At 48.7% G+C, this 12,796-nt stretch overlaps 1 protein-coding gene across 1 annotated transcript in view; it reads left to right on the top strand.

Annotated features, from left to right (window-relative positions):
• The first annotated feature begins 1,050 nt into the window (after window positions 1–1,050).
• The window catches only part of LOC125486034 (forkhead box protein P2-like), a 270,838-nt gene continuing 259,092 nt past the window's right edge, over window positions 1,051–12,796 (top strand). The window contains exon 1 of the mRNA XM_048611798.1: window positions 1,051–1,512. The gene's annotated coding sequence lies outside the window, so the exon portion shown is untranslated. The remainder of the gene's footprint in view (window positions 1,513–12,796) is intronic.

Raw genomic sequence — 12,796 nt, 5'->3', positions numbered from 1 at the left:
TTTAAAGCAAAGGCACAAATATAAAAACTAGTAAAACAAAAGTATAAACAAATAATTAATATTCATTTCTAGGAGGTTGTGTTGAATTATTTCCTGCAAGGAGCATTGTGAATAACCTGGACTCCCTGTTATAAAAAAAAGAGGTTTCACTAAGATTCATAAGAATTGTACCAGAGTTGTGATGTTCTCACTCTCCAGGAAAGTTGAAACATTCAGGAGTTTGTTTTCTCTGAAAAATTGAAGACCAAGGGCTGATCTGATCAGGGGCTTCAAGTCTGTGAAAGGATTTGACAGGCTCAATGCAGGGCACTTGTGGAGGAGACCAGAACAAGTGGGCTATCATATAAGGCCGTGACTAATAAATCCAACCAGAAATTCAGGAGAAACTTCTTTACTCAGCAAGCAGTGAGAATGTGGAACCTACACCAACAGGGAATGCTCAGGGTGAATCATTTGGATGTTTTCATGGGGGAGCTGAATAAGCACAGTGGGGAGAAAGGAATAGAAGGATATTCTGATAGAGAGGGGTTTGAAAAGGTTCCTAAGGAGCATGGAGTGTAGCTTGGATTAGTTAGACCAAATGACCTGCTCTAGTCAGGGTGTAATTCCGATAGTGACTAACACTTTTCATGGGGTGATAATCTTAGACCACTGCTGATGAGCACCAAGTCAGTGGGAGAGATATTTAAACGCTGAGCTACCTGAAGGAGCTACACCTGTGAAAGCCATTGCCCAGGGAGGGCGGAAACCAAATCTTACAAACCTCATCTATATGAAGCAAAACAAGAAGCAAACTTTGGTTTAAATGGGTCACCCTTTGAATAATGAAGTTACAATCTGATTGTCTGCAGCATGCTCCCCCCTCCCTCCCCGCCCCAACCCAATATGAAGGACCAGTTATTGCCTGCGAGCTGACTCTGGGGAGGGAAAAAATAGGAGCACCTGCTTTAGATGGATTACGGCTATTGGCAAACCGTGTCCTCAGCCTCACGCTGTTTGTGTGTAAGACTCAAACCCTGAGATTAAAAGCTGCTTCTTTCTCTGGGTGAGTGTGTGAGAGAGTCTGTAATGTGAGTGAGTGAGTGAGTGTCTGTCTGGAGGCGGTGGGATGTCACACAGAATGGTGGACCTTCCCGAGTCAGTGCTTCAAGCAGAGTGCTGAGGAACAGGAGCAAGGAGAGAGCGTCTCCTCGTCACACACACACAGAGAGAGAGAGAGATCTCTTTAAAAAAAACATGCAATCCAATCGTCCCAGGAGCATGCTGCACATAGTGGAAAGAAAATATCTAATATAGGAAGAAAACTGCATCACAGCCACCCCAGTACAAACAGAGAGAGAGAGAGGTTCCTGCTGCAGTCGCGCCTGGCCATCGGGAAGGAGTCGGGCTCTGAGCCACTGTGACATTGGGTTCGGAAAGGGGCTGATGGTCCAGGGGCCGTGCGGCCGACACAGGCACAGACAGAGACACAGAGAGAGAGAGAGCAGCCCCCACCACCGCCGCCCGCCGCAGGTCAGTCACTTCCCGGCCACTGGGGCGGGGCACGGACTGGGACTGGGGCTGGGGCTGGGGGAGCGATACTCAACTTTTCACGAACTTCAAAGTTTTGTGGATTTTTTTTTGTTTATTCTTTGTTGTTTCTGGAAGAGGGGATTTGTTCGGCTGAACAAAAAGTTGCAGTGGGGCGATGTGGGCGCAGGTAAAGTGCAGATCCCCGGTCACTGGGATAACCTTCCCATGTGGTTCCCAGGTGGGGAAGTTGGAAAGGGTTTTTTTTGGGAGGGGGAGTTTAAAATGATGAATCGAGTGCGGGTGAGGGAGGGGGAAGGGTGGCCGAGGAGATTGGAAAGTCTGATTGTGTTTGGGAGATATTTGAGGGGGGTGGGGGAGCAGCTGGGATTCGTTCTGTTTCGGGGTCATTTTGGAGCGTTTGATGGCGTTTCTCGTGCTCTGTTTAAAATGTACATTTCGCGCTGGAGCGGGACTATTCCCCTTTCAGTAAGTGATGGGTTCCGCACGCGTGTCGTGAGCTGGCTGGTATCTGGGCCACACTGGACCGGCCTGTCCGAGAGAAACAGGCAGAGGGAGAGACAGCGGGGGCAGAGAAAGGGGGAGTGAGACGCACCAAGTTCCCAGTCGATGTGTCCAAGGCCCCACTCCGGGCAGTGTAAACCCAGAGCCCGGTCAGAGGGCCAGTGTAAAGGAACTGCTCCATAACTGCTCCTTATGACCAGAGTGAGTGAGGAGGCTTTGGCTGTTTTGCTGGGGTGGGGGTGGGGGGGGGGGGGGCGGGGGGAAGGGGGGAGGGAATTGCAGTCAGTCTGGGAAGAGTTCCCATTGTCGGTTGGTCTGGGAGCGGAGCTGACATGTGGCGGTGCTGAGGGTAGAACTGACCCATTGGAGCTGGATGGAGGCGACCCCCCCACCACCCCCACGCCCCGGTGCCCGGGGAAGGAGCAGCTGCGGATGTTGTGCCCCCTTTTTTTATTGTTGGGCTTGCTCTCTATTCTCTGCCTGAGCCTGCCTCTGCCTGTCCCTGGGGCTTGTAGAGACAGACTCCGCTTCCCAGAGACAGTGAGATTCCCCCACCCCCGGGCACAGCCGCCCATCTCCCGGGGAGCCCCTCACTCTGGCCCGGCCACCCGCCGCCGTTCAACCAGCGGAATGTTTCCCTCAAAATAAAATACCAATCCGTTCCCCGCCCCGGGATCCCAACCCCGAGTGCCTGCGATCAGTTTGCAGCCCGTTTGGAAACGATTGCAGGGGATCATTATCGATACGTAACCAGGAGCCGTTCTGTCGATCCACCAGATCTCTGAGATCCCAGCCGCCGCTCCCTCCCCCCCAAACGGGAAAGAAAGACAAAAACACGGAGATCCGTGTCTGAAACTTCGGGCAATTTAGTTTCTAAAGTTACAGCTCGGAACCCAGAGGCTCCGCTCTTTCCCAAAGCGAACCGTCTCGCTCTGATCGAGAGCTCCCTCCCGGGATCCCGTTGATTCCGGGCTGCACATCGTGCTTAATCCGATTGTAAATGTAAATTGGAGGGAAGTTTGATTTGAAAATTGCTCCAAATTTCTTTGAAATCGGGCCGAGTGAAAAAAATCGATTCCCGGCGTTTTGTGGAGTTCCTCTGGCTCTGCTTGTGTGTGAGAAAGAGTGTGTGTGTCTGTGTGTGGGTGGGGGGGGGGGGGGGGGGGGGGGGTGGGGGGGGGGGGGTGTGTGTGGGTGTGGGGGGGGGAGAGTGTGTGTGTGTCGGAGAGTCCGTGTGTGGGAGAAGAGAGTGTCTCTATGTGTGGGAGAGTGTGTGTCGGTGTGTGTGTCTGTATGTGTGGGGGTGAGTGTGTGAATTTGGTAACATTGAGAGTGAGGAAGAGGAGTAGGAAAGATAAAGAGAGAGAGCTGGGGGTTAGAGGCGACCAGAGCTCTGTGCCAGACTCTCACAGCGTTAGGCAAATGTTTGTGACACACGAGCTGTGAGTGTTTCTCTGCCCCCAGCCCCTGGGTGCGGACAGGGTCCCACGCGCACACACACACACACACACACAGTGTGGTAGCGACTGTGCGTGTGTAAAACCAGAGTCCCCACTTTGGCTGGTGTTTGCATTTTTGTGAATGATCAAATTCTGTAAAATTGCAATCGTGTTTGTAACTTCCCAGCAAAGAGTTCGCTGGTCATTAAGGTGCAGGAGGATTTGTAATAATGTGGAACACGGTCTGACCGCGAGCAAGGCACTCAGCTCCCCCAGGATTGCGGGGAAATATGAGGGATAAACTGACCTTGCCCCTTCACAATCTTTGGAAACTTAACTAGGCCGAATATAATTCGATTTACTAAATAGACAAGAGAAATTGGAAAAAGACAGTGAGGTTTTCTAGAACATCTTCATGGAGTGCAGTTCTGAGTGAGGTCGGAATTGTTGACCGTGCTTTAGAAAGTGTAGAATATTGTCAGTGAAATGTGCCCGGAACCTACTCTGGGACAAGCGGAGAGGGTTAAATTGGGGCTGTGGCGAGAGGGAGGTCTGAATGAGTGTAAGGGACTCACACTGAGGAAAATCACGGCAGATTTCAAACCTTTTCTTTGAGTTTGTGCGGATTTCAGGGGCTCCCAGCTTGTAAAGTTTTAATATTGTTTCCAAAAGACCTGGCATAAAACATTGTTTGGTTTAAACTCGTCAATTCGTTTCACTGGAGCATGAGGGATAATTGTCCAGAAACAATAAACTGTGTGTCATTAATAAGGCGATGAAGCATCAGGGGATAGGGGCCTCTGGGATTCACGGCAGTTACAGACACGCTCGATATTTTCGATCCCAAACCCGTTGGTGAAGTTTCTTTAAACGCTGGTTTGTACTGAATTATTCAGAGTGTGGGAATTCTCCCTCTCTCTAGCGATGTGCAGGGTACCTCCAGGGTGAGTCCTGTCCTGACACTGGACAGAATCTTCCGTTGTCGGTAGACCCAGGATTTCCGCTAAACCGGCAGCGCGCAATCAAAAATCTCTCAAAGATCCGAAACTGTGGGTCCGAGCTCCCTGGAAACTCTGGGATCATTCCCAGGAATTCCCTGTAAAATTCCCGCAGGAACGGTCAGCTCTGGCTGGCCTCTCGTTACAAAGTGCATCCGCAACCATTTGGATCCGCACATTCTGCCGAATCCAACAGCAAATGCATTTTGGTCGATCTGATTGAATAGTCTCTTTTTAAAAAAATCTGAAGGAACATTTTGATACGGCATATTTTTGAAGACGCCGGTTAAATTTGCTTCCTCATCCTTTCTTCAAAAATCGTTTGACTACTGCAGAAAAAAAAGGCCTTTCTTTAAAAAAAGTAATAAAACTCAGACCATGCGCTCCTAACTGTAGTGCCGCTAAAATCTAATTTCAGGCATGTAGTTTGCAAATAGTCAGGGCGCCTTTAGGATTTGCTTTCGCAGATGGACTGGCGAGAGGCTGTGGACAGGGGTTTGATTTGCCCAGTGTCTAGCCCCTTCCCCATCCCCCAGCTCGGTCCCTCCTGCCCCCACCCCCAACACTGGATCAAAGACTGACCGAAAGTCAGCGAGCGACAGCCGAAACTTGGGAATGTCAATGAGCGCGGGCACGCGAGGAGCTACAGCCCTTTGCTCTATTTCCATTTGTTTTCCTACAAAGAGAAACCTCAGATTTCGTTGTTGGAGACCGGGAGGGTAACAAAATTTCAGAAATGGAGGAGGGTAGGGGAGAGGGAAAGGATCGAGACAATTCTGTGAAATGTGGGCAAACGTTTGGGGAAGGGGAGAAAGAAACAAAAACAGACAAACGGCGAGAGAAGCTCAGCATGAGGGGAGTTTGTAAAACCAGATGAGAAAGACAGCGGCGGACAGCGAGTGAAGCACACTTTAGAGGGGAAGAGAGAAGCAGAAAGAGGCACAGAGAGTCAGAGGAGATGTCTGTCCCACAGAAATGGGATTGAGTACACCTGCCCCGACGGTAAATTTAGCTCCGGGGGAAATCTGAAAATAGTGGGGGGCGACATTTTAATTTGAAGCTTTCGAAACACTGGCCTTTTATAGGAAAAGAGGTGGAATCTCTTGGAACGAAAATCTTAGCTTTTTAGAATTATTCTAACCTCTTGTAGGACTTATTTTCAGTTAAAGGTCTTTCCCTTGGAGGGTCGAGAACGGTGGTGGGGGGGGAGCGGGGAGTGGGGGCGATGCTGAAGGTAACTGGTTGGCCAGTGATGCTCAGTTTTATCATTTATTTCCGTGTGCTAATAATTCCCATCCATTTCCTCTTTAAATTTTGCTGTTCTTTTCCATTTTCTGTCGCTCTAACCTCGCAACAATTTCATTCTGAGCAACGTACATTTGTTTATGAAACCTATGTTCTGCAGTTAGCCCTGGAAGTAAAAAACGAAACTGAGCTGTTGACAACTGAAAAGAATTTGTCCACGGTCCAGTCTCCGGGACGAGGATCAGAGCTCACGATTTGACAACTTGCTACAGGCTAGTTACAATCGAGATTCACACCCCTGGGCCCCTAATTTCTCATCCTTTCCCATTAACGTGCACTGGCCCTTTCACTAGCAAAACTGGGCTTACTTTATCAGTTTTTAGATTAAAAAAAACTGAACATATAAAAATAGCTCTTGGAAGGAGAGATTGCTGCACGCTGCATAGAGGCAGTCACTTCTCTGTAAGTGTCTCTATCTTTATAAACCAACAGTAAAAAATTGGAATTTGAAGATTTTTGGCAAAGCAAAGTGTTTCAGTTAAATAAAACAAAACGAAAGTTGTCCTTGAATTTGTAAAATAACTGGTTAAATAATTACTGTTGGAAATTGTGACACCAATAATCCGCTTTCCATTTTGTTTCTGTCAATTAAATGTATTAATTAAAGCGAAGACGCTCAAAATGTATCTTTTATTTTAAAAAATCCCTCATTCAGGAACTAATGAAATAGTTGAAATTATTTTTTAAAAAAGCTTAACATCCCGCTGTTGGTTTAGTGCTTGGTTGAAGAAAGGTGAATAATTTCTCAGTGTTTGAGGGGCTGATTCTGGGAGGCCAGCGATCACCGTCAATTTAATACGAGCTCCGGTCCTTACAGAGAGTCCTCACTGAAGCCACTGCTTCTCAACGTGTGAACCTTCACTGAATGGCTTTTAGAAGCATTGACCCCGAATCTGCTGTATGTCAGTCACACTCTGTCTAAAAACCATTGGCCCTGTGATCCCCACTTTGCCCCGCGCTTTGCTTCCTCTATTTTTATTCCCTTTTCCAAAGTGCAGCATTGCCCCCCTCTTCCAACCTCTCTCCCATCCACGCCCACACCTTTCTCAGGTGGTATTTTTGTGATGAAGCAGACACGTTCCTTGCCACAATGGGGTTTCTGGTCTCTGTCGGATTGAAAAGCCAAAGGTGTTAGGGATGGGGGCTGGGGTACTTGACTGGCTTTCGCCCGAATAGGGCAAGTTGGCCCCGATATAATGCTCCGTCCTCTCCTCCGGCCCTCACACCACCCCCCACCCCCCGCCCCATGTCACTGCCAAGATTCCGGAAGGATCTGATTGTTCCCCAACTTGTGTGGAGCCTGCCTGGTCACTGCTTTGGTTTAGAAGGGCTGAGAGTTTTTACAACTAGCGTCCTGTTAGTGTGGGGCATGTTTGCTGGTGCCTTCCGGTTGGTTCAAAGCCGCGAGTTTCTCTTTGTCACAGTCCGGACCTTACACATGTGAATTTAAACAGAGAACCCTGACATTGGCACTGGATGGGGCCAGTCCAGGGAAATGTTCACCTGTCTACTCACGGGGGTGGAGGGGCTGACTGATGATGGGGGAGGGGGGCTGTGTGGAGAGATTGAGAAGTTGGGCCTGTACTTAGTGGAATTTGGAAAAACGAGAGGCGACCTTGTTGAAACAGAAAGGATTCTCAGGGGGAGCTGACAGAATAGATTTCTTCCCTGTTTGGGAGAATCTGGGATCAGAGGACATCATCTCAAAGTAATTCAGGGGGTCGCCCGATTAAAACAGAGATAAGGCATTTAATTTTTCTCCCAGCTTTGTTGTATGAAGTGAGGAACAGGTATTTGAAACTTCCCTGTGAAAGAATATCAAGTTAGAGCGGGGTTTTATGGTTTGGCTCTCAAACTGCTCACTGTCCAGGCGCTTTGTTGCGGAAACTGATGTCCCGAACACATCCAGCAAACGCCTAGGAAATATCGAGTAAGCCATTAACCTGTAGTCAAACACGCCACGAGTAATTCTATAGATGTGTATGAGAGACTGTGTGTGTGTGAGGCAAAATGTGGGCAGCGCAGGGAAATAGAGCAGCAGTTTGAATTGTGGTTACTGGTGTAGGAGAAGGAGGGCTATGGGGAGTTGGGTCAAGCCCCCTATAAGCTGCAGCGTTTATAAAAATGTCCGGGTCTGATGTACACTCTTGGTGGAGCCTGCCCTGGGCCCAGCGACTGGTGTTTAGCACTAACTGCCGGCTCCTTCTCCCAGAGTGGAGAAAGGCAGAGTTTCCACCTCCCAGCCCGCTCTGAGCATAACCTTTCCGTTCAGGGCTTCCTCACACATTCATAACCATGACCTGAACGCGCACAGCCCCCAGAGCTCGGACATTTCCTGGCAGTGGGTTGGAGGTAGGGTGGTTGGGGGTAGGATGGGTGGGGGTGATGGTTGGGGGTGATGTTTGCGGGTAGTGTGGTTGGGGTAGGGTGGTTGGGGGTGATGGTTGAGGGTAGAGTTGAGGTAGAGTGGTTGGGGATAGGGTGGTTGGGGGTAGGGTGGTGTGGCGGGACTGAGCTGAGGAGGTGTTCTTCAGTCTTATGTCAGGCAGCAGTATAACTCGGATCTGCGTGTTGTGCCCCTCCTGTACCCAGCCCCTGTTGGTGCCACTACCCCTTGGACAGGGCAAACAGTGAGTGAGACTGGAGGCTAGTGAGGGGTGAAAGACTGCGGTCACTCTGCTTGCCCCTGTCATTATATCCTCACCCCTACCCGTCCCAACTCCCAGTTTGTCTTCTGACAGGTCTCACCCACCTGCCTCCGCCGGTGGGGAGTGGGTTACTGTAACCGGAGACTGGGATGCCCCCCGGGGTGGGGGAGCCGGCCTGGGAAGGTGAGCGGGGGAGGGAAGGGGACTCAGACTTGAATTCCACTCCCGCGAGAGCAAAATCCTGTGGATTCGGTAAATCTGAAATGAAACAAAACAAAACCTGGCAATAGTCAGCGGGTCGAGCAGTCTGTGCCGAGAAACACACGGAGTTAATGTTTCAGGGTGGGAAATCCCATCGCAACACTGGCCTCTCTTTCCCTCCCTCCCCACACAGACACGGCCGGGACCGGCTGAGTTCCTCCACCTCTTTCTGTGTTTTTGTTTCAACTCTCCAGCACCCGCTGTTTCTGCTTCTCGACATCTCACTGGGGAGGTGCAGTTGAAATGGGTTTAAGGGTGAGATTGTAGACAGACAAACTCACGAAGCGCAAGGTGGGAGTTGGCGATACCGATCACTGAATTCTTCCTCGGCGCTTTTATGGACAGAAAAAAACAGAGAAGGAATTGGTCAAATGAGTGGATAATTTCAATAGCGCCCGACTGTGTGTGTGTGTGTGTGTGTGTGTCTGTATGAGTGTGAGTGTGTGTGTGTGAGTGTGTGTGTGTGTGTATGTGTGTGTGTCTATGTGTGTGTGTGTGTGTGTGTGTGTGTGTGGCAGATAGTGACCCAGAGAGGGAGAGAGAGAAAAACAGGAGAGAGTGAGGGAGAGGGGAAAGAAAGGGACGGGGGAGAGAGGGGGAGAGGGACGGAGAGAGAGAGAGGGAGAAGGGTTCTGAGTGTAAGGCAGAGCTCACAGTAGACACTGAGTGAGAGTGAGGGGCCGGTTAAAACACAGTCGGCCCCCGTATACCATTCACGTTCCCATAGAAAAGGGCAGTTGGGTTTATTTGAATTGTAATTTTTAAAAATAGAGTTTGAAAACAGACGATGGGTCCACAGATGCCGAGTGAGAATCTGTCCGCACTTTTCCCAGCTCCTGGGATTTCTCACTCCGGGCTGGAGACTAAACTCTCCCAGAGCCGCTGTGGAGCTGCCTAACTTCCAACCTCTGTTTGATGGGAGAGGACGGGAGTAGGGGATGGGGGAACTGCACGCTCAGTGTTCTGGACGCGGTGGGTTTAGGGATCTTTTTACTGAGTTAAATAAACCCTCAGTCTATTGAACCCTGAGGTAAATTGCAGTCTTGTACTCGCGATGTAGTGTACTAACACTGTAATTACTTGCTCAGAAACACTCGCTGTGTTTTTTTTTTAATTCCTCTATTGCTGGGCTGATACGGCTTGTTCTCGTTTGGCATGTCTTTTGAATAGATTTTTTTATAAAAAAAACGCTAATTACATTCAGACGGAGCGCGGCTCCCAGTCGCGGGTTGACAGGTCCTTTTAAACAATGCACCCAAGCTGCAGAGAACCTCTTTATTGTGTTCACTTGTCGATGGGATTATAGTCCCTGACATTATTCAAGGGGGGGGGGGGGACACGAAACACTGTAATTACATTTGCTTAAAGTATCACCATCCTAACTGGATATTTTATAAAGTGACTTCAGAAAAATTAAACCGTTCACATCACAATTCATCAAAAGGAAATGCTGGATAATTCACCTTGTTTGTTAGATTCATGGAGATTATTTACAGGCTCAAGTTAAGAAAGAAGTCTTCGACAATTAATAATATGTTTCCTTTCTTTCTTTAAAAAAAGAAAGTGACTTATTTTTGATGCGCTTTGATTTGAAAAGTTGCATTTTGGTTGGAGCTCTTTTACCGAATGTACATCTTATAATCAAATCGCATTTGATTTTCTTCCCCTATCCAAAACATAGGTTTGTGCAGAAATGTACAAGTAATGGGCTCGAAGTTGGTAACCTCGGTGCGTTATTAACACAGAGCCACCTTTCTCCAAGCTATGGCGTCCCATACCCACCAGCCCAGGAGATTGAGGGCAGCACTGGTAGTGAGGCCCAGACAAACACACACACACACACACAGGAGGGAGGTAGGAGCTGACTTAGGGGGCTGGCTGTCTCAGAGACACACCAGCCCCTGAGATTCCAGCAGAATCTGGTGGTTCAGTGGTTAGCATTGCTGCCTCACAGCGCCAGGGACCCGGGTTCGATTACACCCTTTAGCGACTGTCTGTGTGGAGTTTGCACATTCTCCCCGTGTCTGTGTGGGTCTCCTCCTACAGTCCAAAGATGTGCAGACTAGGTGGCTGGGCCATACTAAATTGCCGGTAGTGTTCAGGCATGTGTAGATTAGGTGGACCGGTCTGGGTGGAATGCTCTGAGGGTTAGTGCGGACTTGTTGAGCCGAAGGACCTGTTTCCATACTGTAGGGATTCTATGATCTAGAAAGCGAGTAAAACTACCTGCGGGAGTGCAGCAATGTTAGCGCCAAACTTTTCAAATGGAGACTTGCTCTGTCTCTCAGGTGGGTTTAAAACCGCCCATGACACAAGTTTAAAGCAGATGAAATTCCCCTGATTTCTGACCAAATGTATCTCTCAGTAGAGCAGATGGCCTACTTATACAATCCAAACAGAAAGTGCTGCAGAAACTCAGCACGTCTGGCTGTATCTGTGGAGAGAGAAACGCAGGGTCCGCTGACCCATGCTATCAGACCTGCCAACACTCTGGTTCTGTGACAGATTTCGGACACCCGCACTTCCTTGGTTTCTGTTGGATGATCTGCTGGTGGTTGTTAGTGGGAGCTTTCAGTATTGTGGCCACATTTCACAGGAATGTTTGCTGTTTATTTATTGGGATGTGGCTATCACTGGCCAGGCCAGCATTTATTACCCACAGGGCAGTTATTGCTGTGGGTCTGTAGGCCAGGTAAGGATGGCATGTCTCCCCTCCCTAAAAGGGCATGAGCAAACCAGGTGGATCTTATCCCCTACAATTGGCAAGCCTTTCATTGTCAGCATTAGATTCTTAATTCCCGATATTTATTGAATTCAAATGCCACCTTCTGCCGTGACAGGAAGCGAACCCGGGTCCCTAGGACATTACTTGGATCTTCTGGATTAACAGTCTAGAGATAAACACCACTAGGCCATCACCTCCTAACAGTCAACAGAACGTAAATGTCTCTAAAAAGGTACTAAGGATGTAAAGGGTGCTATATAGAGATAAATCCTTTCTTTTTATGCATGCCCTGGATTGTAGTAGGTGGGGAGGGGGAAGGCGGTGAGAGAGAATAAAGGGGCAGCAGCTTCCTGATTACACTGTGGATACCTCTGACCTGATCCAGTGGGAATCAGGCTGAGGGGAAACGCTTGCTGCTGGAAGAGCAGTGTTGTGGGTTTGGGACAGAGGGGTTTGGTTTAATGTCTCAGAGTGACAACGATGCGATCAGTGCAGCTTCCTCTGCACTGCCGCAGGCCAATCCGTCTTGACCTTGTGCTCACGTCTTGGAGGGAGGCTTACGGCTGGAATTTGACACTGATCAAAGAATTAACTTTCAGTCGTGACATTCAATTCACTCCGTATCTGCATAACGTTTTCAGAGTATTGTTTTGACCAAGATCAGGGGGAATAATCCCTGCTTTCTTGGCCAGGAATTCTCCCTTAGTTAATATCCCCGAATATAGTCAGTTTCCCTTTACAGTCTGTGGGAGCTTGCTATCTTCCCTCGAGGATTTGACGAGCTTCAGATGACTTTACTGATGGTAATCCGTGGTGTATCATGAAAGGCGCTGCAGAAATTCAAATTTTAATTTTCTTTTCCCGATGGAAGCACACCTTTAATAGGCCAATCAGGCCACAAATAATAACGTGACAAAAATCATGCAAAATGTCTCAGCCCTCACTTCCTCCATTGCTTGGGATACCCAAACAGTTTTGAGAATATTGTAGATTGAGTAAAGCGAGGGAAAGCGTGGAAGGAGCAACATTTAACAGCGAACTGAAGGCTGCTGAAGTGCAGTTATTGTAGTGATGCAGGAACTGGTGCTGCCGATTTGTGCACAGTAAGATCCCACAAACAACAATGTGATCATGACCATAATTTTGACTGAGGGATACAGATTGGCCAGGACACGAGGCAGAACTCCCCATGCTCTTCTTTGAGATAAGGTGATGCGAACGTTACCGGTTTCCAGCTGATAGGTTGGACTGGACTTGGACTGAACATTACGTTTTCCGAGAGCAGTGCTCTCTGTAGTACTGTGGTGGGAATACCGACCTGGATTTTGTGCTATTAGAGATAGTAGGAACTGCAGATGCTGGAGAATCCGAGATAACAAGGTGCAG

This window comes from Rhincodon typus, chromosome 25, assembly GCF_021869965.1.
Source record: "Rhincodon typus isolate 14 chromosome 25, sRhiTyp1.1, whole genome shotgun sequence".
In the NCBI taxonomy this organism is placed as follows: domain Eukaryota; kingdom Metazoa; phylum Chordata; class Chondrichthyes; order Orectolobiformes; family Rhincodontidae; genus Rhincodon; species Rhincodon typus.
Note: the sequence above shows the minus strand (reverse complement) of the source record. Positions and strands in the feature narration are given on the sequence as shown.